Source organism: Psittacula echo (genome assembly GCF_963264785.1).
Source record: "Psittacula echo genome assembly, chromosome: 5".
NCBI lineage: Eukaryota > Metazoa > Chordata > Aves > Psittaciformes > Psittacidae > Psittacula > Psittacula echo.
This window is the reverse complement of record NC_137739.1, coordinates 84,323,894-84,351,015: the sequence shown is the minus strand read 5'-3', so window position 1 is coordinate 84,351,015 and position 27,122 is coordinate 84,323,894. Positions and strand designations below refer to the sequence as shown.

The 27,122-nt window shown below is 42.3% G+C and overlaps 1 protein-coding gene across 1 annotated transcript in view; it reads right to left on the bottom strand.

Annotated features, from left to right (window-relative positions):
• The window catches only part of CSTPP1 (centriolar satellite-associated tubulin polyglutamylase complex regulator 1), a gene marked incomplete at its 5' end in the record, with an annotated part of 88,988 nt that overhangs the window by 31,933 nt on the left and 29,933 nt on the right, over positions 1-27,122 (bottom strand). The window lies entirely within an intron of this gene.

Below are 27,122 nucleotides of genomic sequence, written 5' to 3'. Positions count from 1 at the left end.
CACAGCTTGAGAAGGGCAGAGAAATATTCAAGTTGCTTGTCAAAGCAGCTTCGCTACGTCTATGGTTTGGGTAAAACATGCACAGATTCAGTCAAGCTCTTCTCTGTATGTATAGCAAATTATAATGTACCTCAGAAAGTTATCAAAAAGAAAAAAGCTTCTTCTGGCTGTAACTAAAGCAGAACCACCATAAACTGAGAAAAGGGTAGGACCTCTACCACACAGGAATTAGTATCTGTGGGTCAAGCACCCATAATACTTTTTGTATTGAAAGTTCAGGAAGCAGCTCAAAATACCTGCAATGAAGGGTATTTTCAATGTTCTTTGAGCCAATATACTCATCATCTTTCTGCTTTGGCTCCCACTCTTCGGCACACAGTTAAAGCCAGACAAGACAAATTTAGCAAGCTGCTGATAGCTTATTCTGCATTTGTAAACAAGAGACCTGAAGTTATATATAAATTGTTTTCAGAGGAAGAGAAGTTTTATGGTGCTAAGAGCGACTCTGGCCTTTATATCGCCACCAAGCAAAGCTGTAATACAAACATAGGTATTATACTGGCTTATCTACTGAAAAGGGCAGTCCTACTCTCCTCCCTACCTCTCATTCCCACCTTCTCCATTATGTCAGAAGAGCTGCATGTGCAGCCCCAATGTGAATGGGACACGAGACTGATTTAACTGAAAAGTAGCTTCTTTTTCTCCAGGTTATTTTTTGGTTGGATCAGCTCTGTGCTGTCTTCACTACCCAGCCAACTGCACCCCCACAAAGAAAGGGAAGAAAATTAGGAGCAAAGAGGAAGCCAAAGACTACTCCTTCCCTCACCAGTGCCAACCTAGAAGTCTTTATCTAACCACAGGCTCCATTGTCTTCCTTGGGAAGAAGCAGTTCCCTTGCAAACCACCTTGTTAAATAACTGGCCACAAGACTTCCTTTTCTCTTCTCTCTTCTTCTTTTTCCAGTGTCTCAAAGCATTGCATCACCTTCCTCAGAATGCAATCCACAAAATGCCCCTACCTCCACAGCAAACAGGACAGAACAACAGGCAATATTTTACAGCTGATAGTACCTATGACTAGAAAAGGCAAATGAAATTCATAATATTCCTGGTTTAAAAACCCCAAAAGTCAACACTAGGGAAAAAGCAGGAAATAAATCTCTTGGAGAGTTCAGTTTAACTATCTCCTGCATCACGCAATTTTAAATCATTAAGGAAATAGCTTATGGTTATTAAAGCTAGAGAATTAAAGGGATAAATCATTCCGAATTTATCTACTGAAGAATCTCTTACAAGAGTAAAATCTTGAACTGAATTTAGTGAACAAGCGTCAGGCGCCTCCAATTATATCCTCCAGTAGCCACCATCTGAAGAAATTTAGGGTCATCTTAATTAAGGACAAATGAATCTTTAATCAGTCACCTTTATAGTCAGCAATGGCGTAGAAGCCTCTGTTTTGTAGCATTCAGAGGCTGCCTTTTAAACAGTTCTATTAAACAAGATAGGAACATCACTTGCTCTGGGCAAAAAAGTCATTAGATGCAGCTAGTTCCACCCTGTCTCTCTTATGTGTTTGTATTTGACTTGGAAAGGCGCATCTCCTTCAAGTGCCATGTCTGCCTTAAGGTTTTCCATCCAAGTCAATTTTCTTTCCTAGTAATGGGAGTATCTACCCTTTTGAAGTTGGTTGGTTGGGGTTTTTTTTTAAGACTTACTCATGATTATCAGGTGCTTGAAAGTGTAATAACTAATTTTAAAATTACCAGATTAGATTTCTGTGGAGAGAGCAGGTTATTAATAGCTGAAGAGTTCAAAATTCCAAAAATCCACCCACACGTGGCCTGAAATGCCAACATCAGGCATATGTTGCCTTTGCTGTCAGTTTCTATCACTATTTAGATTTACTTTTCAACTTTATGAACAGCAAACAGCATTACAACAAACCACTCTAACACTGGAATAAACTGAAGCGTGGACAGAAGGTGGAAGAAGGTGATCTTGCCCCTCTGCTCTGCTCTCGTGAGACCTCACTTGGAGTATTGTGTGCAGTTCTGGTGTCCTCAACATAAAAAGGACATGGAACTGTTGGAACAAGTCCAGAGGAGGCCACGAGGATGATCAGGGACTGGAGCACCTCCCGTATGAAGACAGGCTGAGAAAGTTGGGGCTGTTCAGCCTGGAGAAGAGAAGGATCAGGGGAGACCTCATAGCAGCCTTCCAGTATCTGAAGGGGGGCTACAAGGATGCTGTGAAGGGACTCTTCGCTAGGGACTGTAGTAATATGACAAGGGGTAATGGGTTCAAACTTAAACAGGGGAAGTTTAGATTGGATGTAAGGAAGAAATTCTTTACTGTGAGGGTGCTGAGGTGCTGGCCCAGAGAAGCTGTGGCTGGCCCATCCCTGGCAGAGTTCAAGGCTAGGCTGGATGGGGCTTGGCACAACCTGCTCTAGTGGAAGGTGTCGCTGCCCATGGCAGGGTGTTGGAACAAGATGGTCTTAAGGTCCTTTCCAACCCAAACCATGCTATGATTCTATGAAAGAGCTGCTTTTGGATCTTCATAGTTTACAAATCTATTTTTCCACTCAATAGAATAAAGATGAGCAGGCATCAATCCATTTAGAGACAAAAACTTATAGAAACTGTACAGCATTGCCTAAGCACTGAAATTTTCATCTTACGACACAATTTCCTGCTTCAAACTCAAATTTTACCTGTTTACACCTTGAGATGTTTTGGAAGTCATGCAAAGAATAGAACAAGGCTTTGCCCAAGCTGTGACCTAATTTCATGCTCAGGTAATAAAATGAAGGGAATTTGCTCAGCACACGGCATAGGAAAGCTGTTAGTATTAATCACTTATTCCAGTAGTGGAGGATCTTGTTTATCTCAAAAGAAAACCCCAAGGAAAAGCCATTTAAAAACATGACATTATATTTCTATGGGTAAGCATTGTAAATGTCATAAAATGTTAAAATTAGGAACATCCAGAAAACTTTATTGACCTCAAGCCTGGATAAATTATACCACCATTTCCTCCATTATGCAAATACTATTCTTAAGCTTTATATTACTATGGCATTTTTCCTAGTTTCTTCATAACATCTCTAATTCTTGCATACAAATCTCTTTGTCACAGTGGTGCCAAACATCTTTATTGACTGATTTCTGTATTATGCTTTATTTGGATGGAATGTCACATATTTTCCCTTCCAAAAGGCACACAGCCTACCCAAAATGAAATTCAAATAAGAGAAGAGATTAAGTTCTCCGCCAAACAGTGACAACATTTTAACTACCTTTCTAATATATCTCAACTGGAAGATTCAAGTAAAACTCGTCTAGTATTAGCATAGATATCTTTCATAAACTCCCAAGCAGTAACAAAAATGAATAATGCCATGTAAAATGGAGCCTGCTGATAACAGTGAATAATGGTGAGAAGCCAGGAATTTGCAGAGAGCTGGAAAGAGAAACCAAACGAAAGAGGTAAAAAGAAACATGGGACAAAACCCCATAGTTAATGATATGCATATCAGGAGTAAAACGTAGTAATGATAGTGCTCTTGACATTTTCCTCCATGGGGAGAAAAATAAAGTGGTGCTCAGAAGAAGTGTATGCTGTATTTAATGTGAGATATTTAATGTAAGATTTGTCATCCTCCTTTCTCTGCATAATCCAAACCGTTTTCCATTGCAGTGATAATTCGGGGAGATGTCAGCAGTGGAGTGGTACTTAACATATTCAAATATTAAAAGCAGATGTTCATCATTTCTGTCAGGGTTTTGAAGAGGGTTGGCTGAGAAGCTCTCAGCACTGCTGAGAATTGATTTTCAAAGTCTGAAACACCTGGGAAATTTTACAGCACTAGGAAAAAAGCTGGAATCGCATTAGCACTTAAAAACTGTAAGAGCAGGGGCTTACTCTGGCTGAAGTGGCTACCAGCAAGAGCATGCACTACACCAGTGAGTGCAAGGATGAGGTCAAAATGAAGCCTAAAGTGCTGCCATCAGTTGAGATACTTGAAGCATCTGTACACGGCCAGCTACATCGTATTCCCAAATAAAATATTCAGACAGGAAATATTGGACTTCATTGGTTAACATTGGTTTATTTGGGCTGTTCAGGCTGGAGAAGAGAAGGCTCTGGGGAGATCTTAGAGCAGCTCCCAGTGCTTAAAGGGGCAGAAAGAAATCTCGAGATGAGCTTTTTATAAAGGCCTGTAGGGACAGGACAAGGGGGAATGGCTTTAAACTAAAAGAGGAGAGTTTTAGATTAGACATTAGGAAGAAGTTCTTCCCTGTGAGGATGCTGAGGCACTGGCACAGGTTGTCCCACGAAGCTGTGGCTGCCCCATCCCTGGCAGTGCTCAAGGCCAGGTTGGACACAGGGGCTTGGAGTAACCTGCTCTAGTGGAAGGTGTCCCTGCCCATGGCAGAGGGTTGGAACTGGATGAGCTTTAAGGTCCCTTCCAACACAAACCATGCTGTCATTCCACGATTCTAATATTTATCAGCCAGGAAAAAAAATTTCTTGGAGAATTAAGTAATCTTTTCAATTGGGAACACAGTATCAAGAAACAGTTGGACTTTGAGAGATACTACACATCATAATGAACAGTGCTATTAGTAAAAACCTGAATTATTCAAAATAACCACCAAACACATCAACAGGATAACTGTTACAGCTCAAAACAAGGATGAGGACTCACAATTAGAATGTGTGTTTCTCCTGGAATCCCCAAGAACACCCCCATAGTTCTACATTCTGAAGCAATTTTTCAATTACTGGCCTAGGAAAGAACAGGAACTCGTGATAACATTTGTGAGCCATATGGAAACTGAGGCAACACTAGAAAGTTAAAAGGAATGAGTAGTAATATAAAGAATCCTCACTGACACATTGTCTCACATCTAGATTAGAGTATCCCCATACATGAAATACTACATCTAGAAACAAAGAATGCAGAGGGCTCCACCTGGATTAAGTAGTTTCTATGAAGACAAGTGGAAAGGAATGGGACCACAAATGCTCAGAATAAGGTAATCAGGAGAATAATATGGTCCTCAGAGGAGTAATTACAGCAATGGGAAGCAGAGATGCTGAGTTACTAGCATTTGACCAATCTGAAATAGCCACAACTCAGGAATGATAGTGAGAATTGAAATGGGATCAGAAGTGGGGCAAGAACCATCATGTTCTTACAAAACCTACCTCACAGACCTCCAAAAACCTATCAAATAAACAATCTTCCTCCCATGTCAGGACAGTTTCTTCCTCACCTGGCCCTTTTATCATCTCAGGCAGTCTTTTTACAATTGACTGTTTTCATATAGCAGTGTGGAGCATGCTCAAGGGCCACCTTACCTACCACATGTCTGCAGAACTTCACATCAGGCTCCCTGCCTCTTCCTGTGCTAAAGCACATGCGAGCACATGGGGACAGTGTCCGAGAGCAGGCTATTTCCAGCAGCCCCCCTTGCCATGAAACCTCAGTGCTTCATGGGGACCGGGCTGTGGGCCAGCCTAATTGCTCTGGCAGCACCAGCCGACTGCTTCCTCCTGCTCTTATTCCCAGGGGCCCTTCGGCCCCTTCAGGATCACATGAATTAATCAAACCTGAATGCCCTTCTGGAAGATATGCAAATTCAGTTGGACAAAAGCGTTTTGGCTCGATACTGGTGTAACTAAGTGAAGTTTAATGATGTGCTATACAGGTCACGCTCTATGACCTAATGGTTCTTTCTGGCTATAAACTCAGCAAGAGTATTACCCTCTAAAGGAGGTTTTAACACAAAATATTAGTCTACTCATTATATTACCTAATTAAACTGGGCCAAGTATCAGTGCAAAGCAATATGACCTGTATTTTAAGGCTAGGTTTGTCAACAATGGATTTTTGCTCTTATAAACTGCTAGATGGTTTGACTTTGGCCATGCTTGCAGAGCACGACACTCTGCATCCCACCTCTCGTGTGCCCTGGCACTGGTGCAGTTCAAAGTGCTATTGTGCCAGAAAACTAACTCCAGCAGCAGAAGGACTGAACTGTTTTCTGTCAGTTTAGCATGCTGAGACAGATCAGCACGAGATCAGACAAGTGCTAGAGCTGCCCTCAGAAGGATGGGAGAAGGCAGTATCTCATTAGCCAGCAATTAGATCAGGTTATGCTGACATGGTACTGCAGCTTTAATGAAGGCATTAGTAAAGACTCAAGTGCATTCAATTCAGAGAAGACAACAGCTTCAGTTTCTGATTTATCTTAGGCACATGACCAGAATAGGCCTCTTTTTCCTGCTCTTACCACAACAAACTGTATCACTAGGATATCCTTCTCTTAAAACACTAAGCTGAAGCTTTTTCCACTGTGAAGTGGGATAAATCAACTATGAATGTTTCATAGCCACATGAAGCACGGTAGTCTGGTTTTAAAGCCATTTTAAAACTGAATGTGAAGAAAGACAAATTATGTTGCTTTCAAGGTAGTGAAAGTACAATCTCTAAAAGAACAGGTTTCAACTTGTGCAGTTCCATCTTGCCCTGAGCAACCCATTTACACTGCGTGGTGGAACATACAGTCATGTATATTCCCTTTATTTATATTAAAGGTACAATGTGGGATCATAAAATGCATTACAGGCCAGAGGGATTAACTGAATATTGAACAACTCTACAGGACACGCACATGTACTTTCATGGTTCTCTTTCATCTGTTGAGATCAACTAAAAGAACCAAGGAGACTATTGGAAATGCTACGATAAAGATAGCACCAGTTGTTCTAGGTACAATAAGGCTACTGGGACAAGGTGGCAAGCATTTCACTGGGTACAGGGATCAGTTCTTTCTAAACAATAATAGTATTTCTACCTTATCCAGCCAGCTGCATGTCCTTGCCTACGTTACTAGAATTAATACTACACAGAACTCAATTTGTTGTTTATTTACAACTGCTCTTCTCACATGCTAATGAGTGACACCAGCTCTTCAGAGGGAGAATTTGCTCTTCTTGCCAATCCACCCTTGGCAGACTCTGCCCTTGAAACAGAAGATTTCAGGGAAGGACTGAAGCCAACGAGAGGGAATGCAAGGGAGGATAGTATGATATGAGAAGAATGCCTGCAATTTTACAGGGAGAAGACCCAGCTGCCAGTTATTCAGACGTCTGAACTCACAGATACTAAGCTGTTTCACCAACAAAAGGTACACATTTAGATACTCAACTGCCAGAAAATGCCAGGGAACAAGTGCTCCTCTGGGCTCTATCCTGCTTTATGTGCGCTTAGAATTGAAGGTGGATGCATTAAGCAATAATACAATATACCATGCTTCCTCCCAACCCTAAAACAAGAGAAACATCTTTAGTAGAACACCACCATCTCCATGCTAGACACAGCCTATGCAGATAATGCAGTTACAGGACAGCTTCTTCAACCTCCCCTGTGACTCAGATAAAACATTCTGGGATTGGGACTTTGTTTTTCAACAAGGAAAAACTTAAAATCACAAAGAACTTTGATCCTTCAAAACCAGTGAAGCCATTTGCCTCCCTTGCATTGTCTTCCAAGCTCCTATCAATCATAAGAGTGCTGCTGGGCTTTCCCAAATCACTTGACACCACTTGGAAAGCAAGGGGATCGCATGCTGTAGTTTTATCAGAATACATCTATTCAGTGCATCCAAAGCTTGCAATGAAGTGTGTACACAAATGCTTTAAGAAGCAATTGAACTGTGATGGTTTAGTGATCCCCAGACTTCTTTTGGCACTCAAACATGGAAGTTACATGCTAAAGCTGTAAAAGAAGAGCACCAAAGGATACCTTGACAATGATCATGTTTATAGTTCTAACAAGAATGAGCTGAAACACACATAGCATTCAGTACAACAACAGTGTACGTGTTTCATCAGGTATGTTTCAGTTTGTACACTAAAGGTGCCATACCAGTGTCTATTTCTTCAGTAGCAAAGCTGATGGTTTTCCACTTCCACTTTGTCTGTCACAGTTCACTGCTCTTTGTTTGCCAAACCAATTGCTCGAGTAGCTGTGTTAGAAATCTGATAACAAAGGAGATCCAAGTTAAAAATAAGCTTAAAAAAATCAGTACAGAAGTCGTGAAAAGATAGAACATCACTGAGTAGATCTGGACATCACTCAGCAAAGGGAAAATAAATCTGTGCAGAAAAAGCAGCAGCCTACGTGGCACTCTGGTGGCATTCAAGTCCCAAGAAGTTCCAGTTGCAGCAAGTGGAAGCCAATATCAGAGACTGAATCTAAGGTACTTTCTGTAAGATGTTTTCACTTACTACTACTTCTCAGTGTAGTTGCCTTGCTTATTTGTTTTTGTTTCTCCCCCAGATCATCACAGAAGGCAACTAGAATGCTAATATTTCTTTAAGGCTCAAGGATAATAATATCTGTCATATCTGCATTTACCTTGAAACACTTTCAAATTGAAAGTTATCTGAACAAGGCTCCTGAAGAGCAGAAAAGTCCCTCCTGGATACCACAATAACTCAAAACCTCAGTATTTTGAAGAGAACCCTCTTGATATTTTCTTTAAATCAGCTCTTGTGCATAAATACAAGTTATTTCATCCTGGATTTATTTAGTTTTGCTTGTCTTTCCTCAAAAAGCTATTACAGTCTGAAAGAAAAGGTTTTAGAATAACTTCTGGCTATAACCACACTTGGAGCATTGCCTACAGTTCTGGTGTCCTCAACATAAAAAGGACATGGAACTGTTGGAACAAGTCCAGAGGAGGCCACGAGGATGATCAGGGACTGGAGCACCTCCCGTATGAAGATAGGCTGAGAAAGTTGGGGCTGTTCAGCCTGGAGAAGAGAAGGATCAGGGGAGACCTCATAGCAGCCTTCCAGTATCTGAAGGGGGCCTACAAGGATGCTGGGGAGGGACTCTTCATTAGGGACTGTAGTGACAGGACAAGGGGTAACGGGTTCAAACTTAAACAGGGGAAGTTTAGATTGGATCTAAGGAAGAAATTCTTTACTGAGAGGGTGGTGAGGCACTGGAATGGGTTGCCCAGGGAAGTTGTGAATGCTCCATCCCTGGCGGTGTTCAAGGCCAGGTTGGATGAGGCCTTGGTTGTCATGGTTTAGCGTGAGGTGTCCCTGCCCATGGCAGGGGGTTGGAACTTGATGATCTTAAGGTCCTTTCCAACCCTAACTATTCTATGATTCTATGTTCCACACAGACTTGGTTGTAAGGAATATGTCTGAGGATACAGTTAACTTCCTGATGATTTAGGCTTCTCTACAGTCAACTACTACTACATTCCAGTTCCAAATTGATTACTGTTGTGTAACTTTAGGAGTCATGTAAATTCCTTTTGCTACATTGCCTGCATATTGTCTTACAAGTAAAATAAACGTTTTTCTAGGAGTTAACTTAGTAGTAAGCAAATATCCAGTGTTTTGAGGCTGCTTGAAGTACTAGATTAACTTGATGCTTACCTAAGCCTCTTCTCAAAATACCTTAGAGCCATTCCTTAGCAATTGAGTGCTGAGGTCTGTGCCCTGCAGAGTGGTCATAAGGAAAAAGTAAAATGCTTCTCTACCTATATCCATGTTACAGAAGAAGTGCTCAGAAAAGAAAAAGCAATTAGGATTAATTTGCTTGTACAATGCCACACTCAAACTAAGTTTTTACATTTTTAGTATGCTCAATTTGTACCAATCAGAAACAGAATCATCCAAATATCCACTAGTTAAATATGAGATGTATTTGAACAACACCTGATTTATCACATATTTGCAAATGCTCAAATACAAAAAGAGGAAGCAAAGCGTTAAGGCAAAGCAACAGATTTTAACTATCTGGCTAAAATCAGTGGTCCACCTCACCCCCTGCTGAACCTATGCTGGGTCTGAGACAGCTCAAGAGGGTTGTGTACAATCTCCCGCATGTGTGTGATAATCTTCTGCAACCAAACCACAACAAAAAGAGCCACCACTTTCATATTTCCTCCCTGCAGGTCTGGTTAGTTTTCACATGAATAGATATAGCTCTTGAAATCCAGTTCTACCTATCATAAAGTTGTTCCTTCCTTCCTTCCTTCCTCCAGAACTGATTTTAATACCATCTGAAGAACTGTTAAAAGGCAGAAAAATTCCCATAGGAAAAATCTTCTGAGTCTGAATTGGGAAATGAGGAGGAGAAGAGGGGGATGGGGAAGAAAAGGAAGACTGACATTAAAGGGGTTTGATATTAAAGGTTTTAAATTTCAAGTACTTATACTGGTTTACTTGCTCTTTTTTGTGTATTTAAAAAAGAGTTATTTTAATGGAAAGAAGCTGCAAGGAAGTTTACATGCATCTGTCTAAAATTAACTGCTTACCACTAACAAAAATGTGAGAGCTCCTTAAGGACTTGATTCCATCAAGTTTGATCTATGCAAATGTCTAAGTAGTCTCAGTTTTACCTAGCCAGTCAAAACTTATATGTAGAATGACTGCTTAATTTAATCCAACAGGTGGAACTCCAGGTTATAAATAGAGAAATGAAGGTACATTGAGATTAAGTGATTTGCACAAGACACGGATTAACAGGATTAGGATCCAGGTGTTGCCACTTCGAATTTCTTTGCTTGTCCCACATGTGCTGCAGCAAAGTACAACAAGGAGAGCAGAGAAGGGAAGAAAATGCTTACATCTTGTACAACAGAATCAACAATAAAATGCCAAAATCCTACTCAGCATCAGCTATTTGCTACAGATTCACTTTACACAAACCTAGAGCATGCCTATCATCAGACACAGTATTTTGAGTACACAAGAACTAATCTTATCTTAAATCAGCAGGCCACCTTATAAAACAAAGCTCCAGGCTGTGTGTGCATGTAAGGGTGTACAGACAGATGTTGCAGATCCATTCTTGTAGCAGAGAAAGCCAAAAGAAGCAATGAACAAAGACCTCAATTGCTGTATTACTTCTTTAAAAACCTGCTTTCCTCAGAAAGGGAAAATGCTTGATTGCTGCATCTGTGCAATGCATTTGCATGGCAAGGTTTTGGTAGGAGGAGGGTTACAGCGTGGGTGGTTTTATATGAGAAGCTGTTAGATGATTTTCCCCCATGTGTGATAGAGCAAAGAGCAGTCAGCTCCAAGACAGACCTGCTGCTGGCCAAGGCAGAGCCCATCAGCAACAGTGGTAGCACCTCTAGGATAATGTATTTAAGAAGAGGGAAAAAACCTGGTCAACAGCAGCTGGAAGAAAAGAGTGAGAATGTGTGAAACTAACAGCTCTGCAGGTGCCAAGGCCAGTGAAGGAGAAGAGGGAGGAGGTGCTCCAGGTGGTCCATGGCAGCTAATAGTGGAGCAAATACCACCTGCAGCCCATGAAGGACCCCACACTGGAGCAGGGGGATGCCAAAGGAGGCTATGACCCCATGGGAAGCCTGCACTGGAGCAGGCTCCTGGCAGGACCTGTGGACCCATGGAGGGAGGAGCCCACAGTGGAGCAGTTCATGAAGAACTGCAGCCCATGGGAAGGATCGACGCTGGAGAAGTCCATGGAAGACTGTCTTGCATGGGAGGGAGACCATGCTGGAGCAGGTGAAGAGTGTGAGGAATCCTCCCTTCAGGAGGAAGGGGCAGCAGAGACATAATGTGATGAACTGACCACAACCCCATTCCCTGTCCCTCTGTGCTGGTCGGGAGGTAGAGAAATCAGGAGTGAGGTTGAGCCCTGGAAGAAGGGAGGAGGAGGTGATTTAAGATTTAGGTTTATTTCTCATTACCCTATTCTAATTTGATTGGCAATAAATGAAATTAATCTTCCCCGAGTCAAGTCACAGAATCATAGAATCACAGAATAGTTAGGGTTAGAAAGGACCTTAAGATCATCCAGTTCCAACCTCCTGCCATGGGCAGGGACACCTCACACTAAACCATGGCACCCAAGGCTCTGTCCAACCTGGCCTTGAACACTGCCAGGGATGGAGCATTCACAACTTCCCTGGGCAACCCATTCCAGTGCCTCAGCACCCTCTCAGTAAAGAATTTCTTCCTTATGAAGGAGGTCTGGTTTGCCCACGACAGTAACTGCTGAGTGATCTCCCCCAGTCCTTATCTCAGTGCATGAGCCTTTCATTGTATTTTCTCTCTCCTGTCCAGGTGAGGAGGGGGAGTGACAGAGCAGATTTGGTGGGCACTTAGTGTCTGCCTGCTACCGGTGGCAGTGCTCACTTTCTGAGAAACATATAAATAACATTAACTAGGGTTTTTTTTGTCTTTTACTATTAGTTCTGCAATATGTCTTAGCTAGGATTCAAAGGAAATACTTCAGTAGATTACAAAACTGATTTCAGTGACTATTGATTTGTTTAACTCCTCTTGTTTAATAAGATTTAATACATCATTCATTTTGCCCTGCTTTGCTTAGGGGATACTTAAGACACAAAAGTTGTAGAAGATCTATAAGGAAAGAAAAGAGTCATGGAATCAGAAACTTTCCTAAAAGTTTATTCATGAACATTACCTCCCGTATGGAGACAGGCTGAGAAAGTTGGGGCTGTTCAGCCTGGACAAGAAAAGCTGCATGGAGACCTCAGAGCAGCCTTCCAGTATCTGAAGGGGGCCTACAAGGATGCTGGGGATGGACTCTTCATCAGGGACTGTAGTGACAGGACAAGGGGTAACGGGTTCAAACTTAAACAGGGGAAGTTTAGATTGGATATAAGGAAGAAATTCTTTACTGTGAGGGTGGTGAGGCACTGGAATGGGTTGCCCAGGGAGGTTGTGAATGCTCCATCCCTGGTGGTGTTCAAGGCCAGGTTGGATGAGGCCTTGGGTGGCATGGTTTAGTGTGAGGTGTCCCTGCCCATGGCAGGGGGTTGGAACTGGATGATCTTAAGGTCCTTTCCAACCCTAACTATTCTATGATTCTATGATTACAGAATACTGAGTATCAAACTAAAATGCAGTAACACAGCATCATTAGAAAGACACATTCTGCTAACGGTTTAATGTATTATTCTGTAAAACAGCACACATTTGAAATGCACAATGGAAGGGTAATTTTTATGCTGCCTAACTTCAGGCACCAAACTTAGGTCCTCAATGAAAACGCTGCTCTACCTAAACTCCTAATATAATGAATAGAGAGAAAGAGAATGAATCTTTCTTTGTATAGAAAGAGGACTAGACCCCGTGTTACTGTTCAAAACTGTTCTATCATTAGTCACTCTATGTTGGCTATCAAAGATGACAATGAAAACTAGATTTCTAGTCTGGGCATCAAACTCATAGGACAAGACATGACATACACGAGGTGCCACAGAGGACAAGCTCCAGCCACTATTCTTTAGCTACGGCTTTAGCTTCACCAGTTCACATACTCAACTTTCCCATAGCAGCCTCTTTGGAGCAAAGGCCAAGATCCCCCTTTGCTAGGTTTGAGATCCAAAGCTCAGCTTTTAAGGCTGTATTTCCAAATAAACAGCACGGTGTAACATAACCAGATCAGGTTCTAGGCTGCTGTGATTCATCACTGAAATAAAAGGACTCAGAAGATGGCCCTTCATGGAACAGATGTGTTCAGGAAATCCTCTACAACTCGCCTAGCAGGCTGGACCTAAGGGGAAAGAACAGTATGCTATTTTATAAGGTGGTCCCTTGAAGAACAACATGCTTGAACAAGACTCTACTAGTTAGTACTTCGAAGCTATGGAAAACCAACAAAAGACTGCAATCTCTATATAAAAGGGAAATATTCTGACTTTACAATGAGGGAAGATGAATGAAGAAGATACTCCAACATATAAAGTAGTTGCTATTTTGAGCTCCTTCAAAAGGGAAAATCACATGTCAATTTTACTTTAAAAGCTAGCAACTTCTGTACAGAGATTGGCTTTCTAAGTGATACAGTTACCAGCTAAATGCCAGAATGCTTATATGAGCCAAGGAACTGTGAAAGAGGATATACGTTACTAATGCACACACATAAAAATACCTTCCCCTCCTAAAGAGGGAAGGGTTGGTGTGAAAGTGATACTGAGCATGTGGTTGTACAATGGAGACGATGAACCTGATGACATAAGTCACCTCTGTGCCTGGCAAAATCTTGGAGCAGATTCTCCTGGAAGGCATGCTAAGGCACATGAAAAACAAGGAGGTGGTTGGTGACAGCCAGCATGGCTTCACTAAGGGGAAATCCTGCCTGACCAATTTGGTGGCCTTCTATGATGGGGCTACGAAACTGATGGACAGGGGCAGAGCAGTTGACGTCATCTACCTGGACTTGTGCAAAGCGTTCGACACTGTCCCACACGACATCCTTGTCTCTAAATTGGAGAGACATCAATTTGATGGGTGGACCACTCGGTGGATAAAGAACTGGCTGGATGGCCGCACGCAAAGAGTTGTGGTCAATGGCTCAGTGTCCTGCTGGAGACCGGTAACGAGTGGTGTCCCTCAGGGATCGGTGTTGGGACCAGTCTTGTTCAACATCTTTGTCAGTGACATGGACAGTGGGATTGAGTGTGCCCTCAGCAAGTTTGCTGATGACACCAAGCTGTGTGGTTCAGTTGATACGCCGGAGGGAAGGGATGCCATTCAGAGGGACCTTGACACGCTTGTGAGGTGGGCTGATGCCAACCTTATGAAGTTTAACCATGCCAAGTGCAAGGTTAAACAAGGAACTGCTGGGCAAACTCATGTGGGAAAAGAGAATCTATGGATTATGGAAGGAGGGGCTGGCCACTTGGGAGGAATATAGGACAGTTGTTAGAGGATGTAGGGAGGCAATTAGGAGAGCTAAGGCCTCCTTGGAACTTAATCTTGCTAGTCGGGTTAAGGACAATAGAAATGGCTTCTTCAAATACATAGCGGATAAAACTAACACAAGAGGCAATATAGGCCCACTGCTGAATGAGGTGGGTGCCCTGGAGACAGAGGATATAAAGAAGGCAGAGGTGCTGATTGCCTTCTTTGCCTCTGTCTTTACTCCTGCAGACTCTCCCTGGGGCCCCCAGATTCCTATAGCCCCAGAAGGAGTCAGGATAAAGGAGGAGTTTGCTTTGGTAGATGAGGATTGGGTTAGGGATCAGTTAAGCAATCTGGACATCTATAAATCGATGGGTCTGGATGGAATACACCCACGGGTGCTGAGGGAGCTGGCGGAGGTCATTGCTAGGCCACTCTCCATCATCTTTGGTAAGTCGTGGGAAACAGGAGAGGTGCCTGAGGACTGGAGGATGGCAAATGTCACGCCAGTCTATAAGAAGGGCAAGAAGGAGCACCCGGGTAATTATAGACCGGTCAGCCTTACCTCCATCCCTGGAAAGGTGATGGAACAACTTATTCTTGACACCATCTCTAGACATATCAAGGATGAGGGGGTCATTAAGAGTAGCCAACATGGTTTTACCAAGGGGAAGTCATGTTTGACCAACCTTATAGCCTTCTATGAGAAAGTAACTAGGTGGATGGATGATGGTAGAGCGGTAGATGTGGTTTTTCTTGATTTCAGTAAGGCATTTGATACTGTCTCCCACAGCATCCTCATAGATAAGCTAAGGAAGTGTGGGCTTGATGATCAGGTAGTGAGGTGGATCAAGAACTGGTTCAAAGGAAGAAGGCAGAGAGTTGTGGTCAATGGGGCAGAATCCAGCTGGAGATCTGTGACTAGTGGAGTCCCTCAGGGGTCGGTGCTGGGACCAGTGCTGTTTAATATTTTCATCAACGACCTGGATGAGGGAACTGAATGTACCCTCAGGAAGTTCACTGATGACACTAAACTGGGAGGGGTGGCTGACACACCAGAAGGCTGTGCTGCCATTCAGTGAGACGTGGACAGGCTGCAGAGTTGGGCGGGGAGAAACTTGATGAAATTCAACAAGGGCAAGTGTAGAGTCTTGCATCTGGGGAGGAACAACGCCATGTACCAGTACAGGTTGGGGGTTGACCTGCTGGAAAGTAGTGAAGGGGAAAGGGACCTGGGGGTCCTGGTGGATAGGAGGATGACCATGAGCCAGCACTGTGCCCTTGTGGCCAAGAAGGCCAATGGCATCCTAGGGTACACTAGAAAGGGTATGGTTAGTAGGTCAAAAGAGGTTCTCCTCCCCCTCTACTCTGCCTTGGTGAGGCCGCATCTGGAATACTGTGTCCAGTTCTGGGCCCCTCAGTTCAAGAAGGACAGGGACCTGCTGGAGAGAGTCCAGCGCAGGGCGACTAAGATAATTAAGGGAGTGGAGCATCTCCCTTATGAGGAGAGGCTGAGGGAGCTGGGTCTCTTTAGCTTGGAGGAGACTGAGGGGTGACCTCATCAATGTTTACAAATATGTGAAGGGTGAGTGTCACGATGATGGAGCTAGGCTTTTCTCAGTGATGTCCAGTGATAGGACAAGGGGTAATGGGTGTAAACTGGAGCATAAGAGGTTCCATGTGAACATCAGGAAAAACTTCTTTACTGTGAGTGACAGAGCACTGGAACAGGTTGCCCAGGGGGGTTGTGGAGTCTCCTACATTGGAGATATTCAAGGCCCGGCTGGACAAGTTCCTGTGTGATGTACTCTAGGTTACCCTGTTCTTGCAGGGGGGTTGGACTAGATGATCTTTTGAGGTCCCTTCGAACCCTCGGGATTCTCTGATTCTACACCTGGGTCGGAGCAATCCCAGGCACAGCTACTGGTTGGGCAGAGAAGAGATTCAGAGCAGCCCTGCAGAGAAGGACTGGGGGGTGTTGGTAGATGAGAAAATGAACATGAGCCGGCTTCAGTGTGCGCTCGCAGCCCAGAAAGCCAACCATGTCCTGGGCTGCATCAAGAGGAGCGTGACCAGCAGGTTGAAGGAGGTGATCCTGCCCCTCGACTCTGCTCTCGTGAGACCTCACTTGGAGCATTGTGTGCAGTTCTGGTGTCCTCAACATAAAAAGGACATGGAACTGTTGGAACAAGTCCAGAGGAGGCCACGAGGATGATCAGGGACTGGAGCACCTCCTGTATGAAGATAGGCTGAGAAAGTTGGGGCTGTTCAGCCTGGAGAAGAGAAGGCTGTGTGGAGACCTCAGAGCAGCCTTCCAGTATCTGAAGGGGGCCCACAAGGGTGCTGGGGAGGGACTCTTCATCAGGGACTGTAGTGACAGGACAAGGGGTAATGGGTTAAAACTTAAACAGGGGAAGTTTAGATTGGATGTAAGGAAGAAATTCTTTACTGTGAGGGTGGTGAGGCACTGGAATGGGTTGTCCAGGGAGGTTGTGAATGCTCCATCCTTGGCAGTGTTCAAGGCCAGGTTGGATGAGGCCTTGAGTGGCATGGTTTAGTGTGAGGTGTCCCTGCCCATGGCAGGGGGGTTGGAACTGGATGATCTTAAGGTCCTTTCCAACCCTAACTATTCTATGATTCTAAGTGAACTAATCTGTTATCTTCCTATAAGACTTTGTCTAGAAAAGCAAGTAGCAAAAGGGATTATAATGTTGAACTTGAAAACAACCAAAAATACATCCTACATCATCCCATGTAGGGCAGGCAGTGATCTACTATTCTAAGGCAATGATTACTGTCAAAACTTTTAAAAAGACAAAAAAAATCAGATTCTTACAATTTATCTAAACAATATTGCTTTATACTAACATACGTGTGTTTTCCTACTTGTCTCGTGGTAAAATAAGCCTGTGTCTGTAAGAAAAATACAAATTTAGCATATAAAATTGAATTCATAATATCAAAAGGCCAGATATCCTGATTTTACCTCTGACAATGTAAGCTTCAGCTAGTCACTTCATTGCCCCATTTCACTTTCTAGAACTGTAAAGTGAAACTGGTATTGTCAAGGTTTTTGGGAAGCTTCATTCCTTAGCATCTGTAAAATACCTGGAGATCCTCAGAAAGGAGAAAAGTGTCGTGACTGATCATCATTCTGAAATGAAGACATCACATTTGAGGTTCAGTCCATTACAGAAGGCAGACATGAAACACTCCTCAGTGCCTTTAGGACAATTACAATTGCTCAGTCATTTCAAGGGTTTGAGAAAAGAAGTTTCCAATCAGAGTAGACAGAAAACATAAAGTTCTTTCACGAAAAAGCTGCAGTGGTAACTGTTTAGTATCCTAATCAGGTTGACCAGTATCTGCTTTGCACCCTAACTTTGCACAGCACAGCAATCCCTTTGCCACTGCTGGCAGAAATGAAGAACTATCTATTAGCAGCATGGAAAGTGGGCATGAGAAAGAGGAAATAAAAAGCTTTGTTTCTTTCCAAATGTTTGGTTTGCTTTAGGTTCATTATGTACTCCATGTACTCTCTAGGCCCCCTTGATACTATTGTTTATTCTAACACCAGGTTACAAATAATACACAAATTCTACAGGGGAATCTATACCAGCTTATTAAATCAGCTGATATAAATTCTGATCACTTCTGGGACTAGACTTTAATGCATGAAAAGCTCAGAGAAGACAAGATTTGACAAGTAACTCTGTGAGCACTAGAACTGGCAAAGCTTTTATCCTACAGATTTGTGGTTCTTGGCTAACTGACATTGAAGTCTAGGAAGGTGTGAACTTCTATGGAAGCTTTTCCTGTGCCTGAAGCATTTCTAAAGTCTTTGTCTTTATAACTGAAAAATCATTGCAAGAAGCTTTAAGGAATTTATCTACCTGGCAAAAAGCAGGACCAGAGCCCTGGATTTGAGGAGAGCAGGCTTCAATGTCTTCAGAGATCTGCTTGGAAGAATGCCATGGGATATAGCTCTAGGAAGAAAAAAGGGTCAAGAAGACCTCATTGATATTCAAGTATCTCTTCCTCCAAGCTCGAGAAAGGTCCATTGTGCCAATGGAGGTTATGAGATTCATGCTTACTAAGAGCATGGAAGGCAAATCACTCTCAGATCATCTTATGAAGGAAGGCATCAGACTGTACATTATCACATCATGTTCCTGCAACAAATTCAAAATGGATCAAGCTTAACTTATAAATATTACTGACTAGATTTCATAACTCATTTGCAGATTACAGGTAAAGTACTGCCTTATCCCCATTCCACAAAGTAGTAGTAGTATATCAAAGTACTAATCATGCATGCAGATCACTTCTAATGATACTCATCTAGGATTCTCAAAAGGTGCATAACAGAACATAAACCAACAATCCTTTTAACCATACACAACACATTTATTCTTGATCATACTGATTTAAACCAGACTTACAGACGGTTATTGAGGCAAGGCGACTTTAAAGTGATGAACAAACTTCTACACTTAAGCACAGCTGTACTGTTTAACTAAACTAATTCAACATCACACCTTTATTCAAACATGGACATACTGAATGGCACCAACTACAGAACAGGGACTTCCTGAGAGACAAGGAATTTGCAAGCAACTTGCCTAAAGGTTTGCTGGAAGAGCTTGGCAACATAGCTACAGAATAGAAATTCAGCTCATGTCAGTCCTTTTAACACCACAGGGAAAAAAACAGTTCCTCCAAACAAATAAATGGCATTCCCAAGCTTATTTTACTGGAATAACTGAATTTAAAATTGGTTTTAAGTATAACTTAATAAATGAAGGGGAAATGAGATGGTGTGGTTGTTCAAATTCACAATCAACAAACAGGGAAAAAACTTCTAGATATAGGTCAGGTCTGCTTAACTCCATAGATGGAGACACAGCCTCTAGAGTTAGAAGCACACTATATAAATCAATCAGGTTAACTTAGGAAACTAGGGATTGAATTTGCAGTGATGGAAACTATACATAACAAGACCACCAGAGAGGAAAGCTGTAAGAAGCAGCTGGGACAACAAAGGCATAAAGAAAACTGGTTCAGAGATTTATCTGCAGCTGGACAACAGTACTTTAAAAAGAGCAATTTTAAAAGGTAGATAATACTTCACTTATCACCTAGGTTACTTTCAAGAGTTAATTGCAAGTGTAAAGGAGGGTCCTTACTCTTCTATTCACACTGATCTGGAACACACATTCTCTCTTCATAGTGCTCTTCCTTAGGTTGCATCTACACTGCTCACAGTAGCTCAACACAGAGATGCCAGAGTTTATTTTGCAGCAATGACCTACATGGATGCACTGTAACAACACTTCCCATATGTCAGCTGATCTGCTGAGATAGATCAACTCATCTCAGGCTGCTGTCAAAGAAATAGAACTCTGCACTTTCCAGGTCCCGAGCTAGTATCTTGAGATAGTGCTGAATTGTATCATGTGGAAATCCAAGCCAACACTGAGCTTAGATTGTCTAAATAAATGCTGCATTTCACAACACAAACACTTCAAGCCAACAGCATGAGGAGAAATAAGGTTTATGGTTCACTGAAAAGGGATGAAGGTAATTCTTTCCTCAGTTCAGGGACTTTCACAGCTCAGGGCAGGTTTAAGAGCAACAGGGGTTTGAAAGCAGACGAGAGCTTCACAGTATAAGGAATCAAAAGAAAACAAGATTTAATCTTGTGATTTTTAAGCCTTTTTAAAGGAGATTTTTAATCTCCTTTCTCTACCTCCCTTTCAACATCTCTGGTGCTGAACAGTAGACCAGAAAGGTCATAAATCAACTTAGTTAATGAAGCTAACGCTTCATAGATCTTCTACTGGATGATCACCTATGCATACACAGTGTGTAGATCATCTCTCAAGACTTGCCATAAGTGAAAGAAGAGATAGGCCAACTTCATTTAATATAAGAAACATAGAGCATTCAGAGTCCCAGCCCAGATCACACAGCTTAGAACTAATTTTATTCGAGGGAACTTCCCCACAATTTGGAATGCGAACTCTTCAGGGCCATACTGGAACCGAAAACAGTCTTAATTGAAAAAATCCATTTCAGTTGGTTTGCATAAGAATGCTGTCATAGGGATGGGAAACTGGCCAAAAGACTGCAAAGCAAATGGTAATAATAATTACCAGTTGAATTTTGGATAATTGCTTAGCAAAATGCAATAGTGATCACTGTACATAAGCTCATTTATATGTTTCAGTCAACTGAGAAAAAAAGAACACGTAATTTAACTTGCCAATGACACAATCAGTGAAGAACTCTCAAAACACACAATATAGCCAGAAAACATTAGAAAACAAACAGAAAAGCTTATTGGTTTTCCAAAAAAAAAAGGACATTTAGGGAGATACACATCTAGAATATGAAAAAACATTTGGAAATTAAGAGGAGCTGGTGCATGTTCAGAGATATAACTGAAAATTAATTGTAATATGGGGTAGGGTGTGGGGAAGGACTCAACCAAACTAAACCAGGTTGAATACGGAGGACTTCCCGTGTACTGCATTTAATTTCACAAACTGCATTGACAAAATAGTATGGACTGAATTTAGGGAGAGGCTAGCTGAACACTGCCCCACGTGCTACTACTTCTACAAATGATTACTGCAATGCATTTTAGATCTATGTAACACAGATGTTTTAACTTACAGTGCTTGCAGATAGACCTCACCATCTCTAAAACCCTCCACTTATTTCTCCTCATCTTCAGAAATCCTTTGTCCTGACATTCCAGTCATCAGCGGTTCCAGGCAGAGCTATGTTGATAAATCATAAATAGCAACAGCTAGAGTTTTAGGGCAAAGGAACTGCGAAGTGAGTAAAGAGTGGAGAGCAATCATTTCAGCCAAGGCTATTTCCCTGCAGAGAGAGCTTCCAGAGAACACTGCATTAAAAAACACAGCTTAATTGTCTTTAGGATATACTATGAGACCTTACTGATTCGTAACAACTTTCTAACAATAATATGGTATAAAGATCTGATTTGGTTTTAGTAACAAAAGTGAAAGAGCAGAAGATTCTGACATTTGTGGCAATTATCACTGTATTGTTCTATGCATCTCACTAAACAGAGACTGGCTAAGCTACAAATGGAGATAGTGTAACAGCTTACAAGGGAGGGAGTAAAGAAATAGGGAGGAATTTAATATATAGAGTTACATGTGGAAATATTAGAATTACACTAGTGAGCGAAGGGGGTTTGGAACCTCAACTAATTTTAACATGCATTAAAACAGCATCTTCCAAAAAAAAAAGCTGGCAGAACAGTGGTCCTTCTTGCTCTTCTCAATCTCCACGTTTCAATCTCCACGTTACAAGAATCATGCAGACAGGACATTTCTTTAATCTTTTTGTAAGGACTCTACCCCTCCTGGTGAACTCAAGAACTACTCAGAGAGACACCACTTCTGTGACAGAGATTGTGTGCCTGGTTGTGGTAAGCTTCTCTTCCACAAGCTCCAAAGGTAGTTAGGCTTCCAGTTCCCTAATCCAAGTGTGCAGAAGCAAAGAGGCAGCCATTACCCCACGTGATGAATGCAGAAACCAAGATATCTTTACGGAGAAGATTTTATTTCAATATGAGCACTACTTGCTCAGTACTTTTTGTCTGAAGCGGGGGGAAGAGTCTGCAAAAAGAATCCTCAGCCCATATAATCCAACATACTTTCTCCAGCAGTTCTATGCTTCAGTGCTGTGTGCATCTAAATAAAGTAACAGTCACCCTGGAGTGGAAGCAAAAGATCCTGTATCTGGTGTTGAACCATTCCAGGGCTGTATCAACAGTATCAAACAGCAGCTATTTTTGCTTGAAGCAATGGAGGGGGGGGGTGAAAGGGTGGAAGCTGTTAAAAAGCACTAAAGAAAGCTTGGGCTCTAGAAAAAAGTGCCAATGGTCCTGACTGAGCTTTCTGTTCACTTCTCAATGCATCAGGACTGGAACAAGTTTCTCAGCGCAAAATTTCTCTAATTGGCTGGAAAGCATTTAAGGAAAAAATCTTTTTAATTAAAAACAGAGAAGCAACAAGACATGAAAGCCATGGGGGTTGGGAGAGGCATATGTTGACCTCATGAAGCTTCACAGCCGAACTCTACAGGGGCTGTTTAAACTGAGAAAGCACAGTTTTAATTAAAGAGTCCTGAGGAACAGACAATTCAAAAGAGCAGGTCAGCTAGATTCCAAGAGGTCAATTTAAGCAAAAGCAGAGGGAAAACAAGACTTCTGGTCATTTTGCCTTCCTCTGGGAGAAATCTGTTGCTAACCGACCATTATGCTCTGTGCTTCTCAACAGAAAAGCTAAGCTGTCCTCTAACCACCTCTATGGGTGTTGGGTACCACTGGTAAATGTTTACAGGAGAGAAGAAATCTTGTGAAGTCCATCCCAGACACTGAATGACATTCTAAAATAAACCTACTTTTGTTCCCAGTGCGTGGAATCCCAGATATGCTTATACATACTTGAAAACAGAAGGAAGGATCTTGCTAATCTTCTAAAACAAGTGGAAAATCCTGTAAAAACAACATCCAGCACATCACTGAAGAGAAACCCTCCTCTTAAAAGAGAAAACCAACAAACTTGCTCTTTACTTTTTGAAGTGTGTTACGTTACTATCGCATTTAGTGCAGCTAGTTGTTTTTCCTTGCTATTCGGAGACAAAAGGAGAAATCAATCTAGCTTACAAACATAGCAGTTAACAAAGGGCAAGGTAACTAGAACCCATTAAGTATCAGGCTAACATAGGAAAATTGAACATAAAACCTGTGAAGAACTCTCTGTGGAGAACAACTTGCCAGTAATTCAAAAGGATAAGGAATTAAGAAGAAAAGTAGTATCTAGAGTAGTTTCCCAGGAGAAACAGTAATGCTAGAGCATGGTTCTGCATGTACAGGGGTTGTCACATTTAAATATTGCTTCTGTTCAGATAGATTTTTCTCTTATTAGCCCTTTGAGAACTCCAGGCTAGATGCCTCTGCTTGGGTGATCAAGGTGTATATTCCAAGTCAAGGCATGGTTACTTCAGCACTGACAGAGAAAGCAGCAAATTTCCCTGCATCAAGGAGGAGCAACTGGCAGCCAAATGAAGCCATCAGTTCACTCACTGGCGAGACATCGTCTACTCTTCTAAGACTCCAAAGAAACACTCAGAAGTGGAAACTAGGGGTTTAGTTTGTCTGGGGGGCTGAGAGTTTGTGTAAGCTTGGATATTGCATCGTCTTACATCTCTAATTTTATTCTCCCTTGCTTCCCTCCAGCCAGAGTGCAAGCTTTGATGCAAGATCTCATTTATTATGCTGACCTATATCTGCACAGAGCTGGCATTTATGCAGTTTATCAGGAACACATCCTCCACAGATAGGAAAAAACCCACTTAAACTGAGCTTCAAATCTGGAATGAAACATAAAGTAAATGAGAGGGGGAAATGGCAGTAAACACTTCGCTAGCAAAGGAATAAATAAAAACAAGAGCATCCTGAGAAACATGGAAGTTAGTGAATGTAATGCTTTAGACAAGAGAAGACAAATATGCCTTCATAGTTCTTCACAAACATAAATCCATGACAATACTGAAGCATGGAGCAATCCCTGCCCAGAAACAGGAGGGAAAACTGGGAAAGAGCAGAACCTTGCTAAAGAGGGCAAAGAGCGTATTTTCATTCTTTTCTGCACATAGAAATTGCATTGAAATAAAATGGACATTCAAGGAATAACTCTCCATATACCTGACACAGGGCACCAAGTACAGAAAGATCCTAGTTTAGGTCTCAAAAGCCATATATCAATGTTAAACCAAACTATACTGCTAATTCAGAACCAGCCAGGTTGTTTGTCCCATGCTCGGTTGCATAGTAGAAGATAACCATAAACAGAACTTCTTAGCAGGACTCCATAACTCACTTACCTCCTTGTAGTGGGTTGGCCCTGGCTGGATGCCAGGTATCCACCAAAGCTGCTCTACCACTTCCCTCCTCGGGGAAGAGAAAATACAATGGAAGGCTTGTGGTTTGAGATGAGAACAGGGAAAGATCACTCAGCAATTACTGTCATGGGCAATTGGGGTTGTGGTCAGTTCATCACATGTTGGCTCTGCTGCTTCTTCTACCTCACATGGAGGACTCCTCACACTCTTCCCCTGCTCCAGTGTAACCAGCGTAACCCTGCTCATGGAGGAGACAGTCCTCCATGAACTTATCCAACATGAGACCTCCCCATGGGCTGCAGTTCTTCATGAACTGCTCCACTCTGGGTCCCCCACAGGGGTCACAAGTCCTGCAGCAAACCTGCTCCAGCACGGGCTCCTCTCTCCACAGGGCCACAGGTCCTGCCAGGAGCCTGCTCCAGTGTGGGCTGCCCAGGGGGTCACAGCCTCCTTCAGGCATCCTTCTGCTCAGGTGTGGGGTCCTCTGTGGGTGGATATCTGCTCACCATGGACCTCCATGGGCTGCAGGGCACAGCCTGCCTCACCATGGGTTGCACTACGGGCTGCAGAGGGATCTCTGCTCCATTGCCAGAAGCACCTCCTGCCCTCCTTCTGCACTGACCTTGGCGTTTGCACAGCTGTTACTCTCACGTATTCTCACTCCTGTCTTCCAGCTGCTGTTGCACAGCATTTTCCCCCCCCCTTCTTAAATACATTGTCACTGTCAAAATTGGCTCAGCCTTGGCCAGCAGCAGGTCTGTCTTGGAGCTGTCTGTCACTGGCTCTATCAGACATGGACGAAGCTTCTAGCAGCTTCTCACACAAGCCACCCCATAACTCCCTCATTACCAAAACCTTGCCACACAAAGCCAATACACTCCTGCATATTATATAATGTTTAGATTGTCAAAATTGTGTGATCATAAAATGAGATGCTGTAGCAACAAACTATCCATAGACCCATGACTCCATGCAAGCTTGTATAAGTGGTTTTGATTGATTTGCATGTATGGTCTTGTGTTCTACTGCAGTGATCGTAAAGAAACAACTTAAAACTAACTTCTAGAATAATCCAACTGGAATACGTACCACCAGCCACGCTTCCAAAGAAAGCTCCACAGTGAAAATCTTACTTACTTTGGGCACCACTAAGTCTGACATTTTCCTATCGTTAAGAAACTCATTCTATAGTTCAGATCATCAATGATTTCACTTCTGGATGCTGCTGTTTGCTGTATAACATGATTTCCTTCCCACATTCATTCAAAAGCAATGTATTTCAAGGAAAGAAATCCACGTCTAGTCTATGCCTGAGTGTGGTAATAACCTTAATTCACCCACCACATTGCACAGGTTCAGTTTCTTAGTAAATGAGTTTAGCTCTTAACAGACCATGGGTGTTCTGAGTTCCCCTACACATGAGCATAGCAGAAAAAAATCCCATAGCAAATAAAACCAAAATGACTAAAATGAAGGTTCTAGTCTGTAATTAATTGCTAGAGAATCAGAGAAATTGGACTGAGCAGATGAAAATATAGACAGGAAGTTCTCTGAAGTGATGCATTTCCGTCTCTAGTTAATGTAAAAAGAAAATGTATATAAATGTATAAACATACAGGTAAGCATGCCGTATTTGCTCAAACTAAAAAGCACAGCTTTAAAGTCAGAAAAAGATATGTTGAACCTTGTAAGGCCACAACCAGAGCATAGTAACATTCCCCTGAGCTTCTGTTCCTGTGCTCTCTCTTCCCCTTCAAAGTACTTTGGTGTTTACATTTTCTTCCACAACCTTTTCCATATTCACATAAAACTGCTAAAAGTAAAAGCCAGTGAGATACTGTGTAGCTAAAACTTTTCAGCTCTTTCCAACAAAGCCAGGTGCCCACCATTTGGCTAAGATCAGATGCTAGATAGATGAAGCCTGATGAAAACCTGCATTGAAAGTACAGCAGTGGGTACTTTCCATCAGATAGCTTCTTCTCAATTTGTCAACAAGATTTACCACTGACACCTGCAGTTCTGGTGGATGACTTCTTTATTATCATCTAATTCTCCTACAGGAATGTTCTAGGAGTCTACAATTTATCTTTCCTGACCACGACCTGACCTCATCTCAAGTATGTCCTCACTACGTACCAGTCAGCTTAGTACCATACAGAAGCATAGTTGGTCATTTCAGTAGCTAACTACAGATTTTGTCATGTTCAACTACAATTGTCTTCTTTCCAAGGATCTAACGGCATATGTCAAAAAGTCCATAGCTATTCAGAGTCTTGCAAACTCTGTTCATCATGAGCAGTGTTGCAAAGCTGAACCAGGAGACAAGGTTTCATCCACACTTAAGAAATGGTCCTGGTCCTCTCTAAAACAAGAAGTGAGGCTGAATAGCCTGAAACAAGTGAGGCTTATAGAAAAACAAACCACCAAAATTCACATTTGTACAGCAACATTCAGTATATT